The following is a 1,290-nucleotide window of genomic DNA, read 5'->3' on the forward strand; positions in this document are numbered from 1 at the left end:
TATAGTATTACTGCTTAGTTTGACATAGTTATTCATAGTAATACCAATACGAATTAAAACACTAGTAATTTAATTTAAAGTTGTTTTACCAGGAATACAAATCCTAACACAAAAGCTAGTTTCTAATGTAACATAATGTTTACGCTTAGTTTGATATAGTTTTTCATAGTATTACTATGTAGTTTGACATAGTTATTTATAGTGATACCAATTTGTTTAACATAGTTTTTTCATAGTATTACTGCTTAGTTTGACATAGTTATTCATAGTAATACCAATACGAATTAAAACCCTAGCAATTTAAATTTAAAGTAGTTTTACCAGTAATACAAATCCTAACACAAAAGCAAGTTTCTAGTGTAACATAATGTTTACGCTTAGTTTGATAAAGTTTTTCATAGTATTACTATGTAGTTTGACATAGTTATTCATAGTGATACCAATTTGTTTGACACAGTTTTTTATAGTATTACTGCTTAGTTTGACATAATTATACATAGTAATACCAATACGAATCAAAACACAAGCAATTTAGTTTAAAGTAGTTTTACCAAGAATACAAATCCTAACACAAAAGCAAGTTTCTAATGTAACATAATATTTACGCTTAGTTTGATATAGTTTTTCAGGGGATTACTATGTAGTTTGACATAGGGTATTCATAGTGATACCAATTTGTTTGACATAGTGTTTTTATAGTATTACTGCTTAGTTTGACATAGTTATTCATAGTAATACCAATACGAATCAAAACACAAGCAATTTAGTTTAATGTAGTTTTACCAGGAATACAAATCCTAACACAAAAGCAAGTTTCTAATGTAACATAATGTTTACGCTTAGTTTGATATAGTTTTTCATAGTATTACTATGTAGTTTGACATAGTTATTCATAGTGATACCAATTTCTTTGACATAGTTTTTTATAGTATTTCTGCTTACTTTGACATAGTTATTCATAGTAATACCAATACGAATAAAAATACAAGCAACTTAGTTTAAAGTAGTTTTACTAGTAATACAAATCTTAAAACAAAAGCAAGTTTCTTATTTAACATAATGTTTACGCTTAGTTTGATATAGTTTTTCATAGTATTACTATGTAGTTTGACATAGTTATTCATAGTGATACTAATTTGTTTGACATAGTTTTTTTATAGTATTACTGCTTAGTTTGACATAGTTATTCATAGTAATACCAATACGAATCAAAACACAAGCAATTTAGTTTAAAGTAGTTTTACCAGGAATACAAATCCTAACACAAAAGCAAGTTTCTAGTGTAACATA

Source organism: Eutrema salsugineum, unplaced genomic scaffold, assembly GCF_000478725.1.
Source record: "Eutrema salsugineum unplaced genomic scaffold, Eutsalg1_0 scaffold_16, whole genome shotgun sequence".
NCBI lineage: Eukaryota > Viridiplantae > Streptophyta > Magnoliopsida > Brassicales > Brassicaceae > Eutrema > Eutrema salsugineum.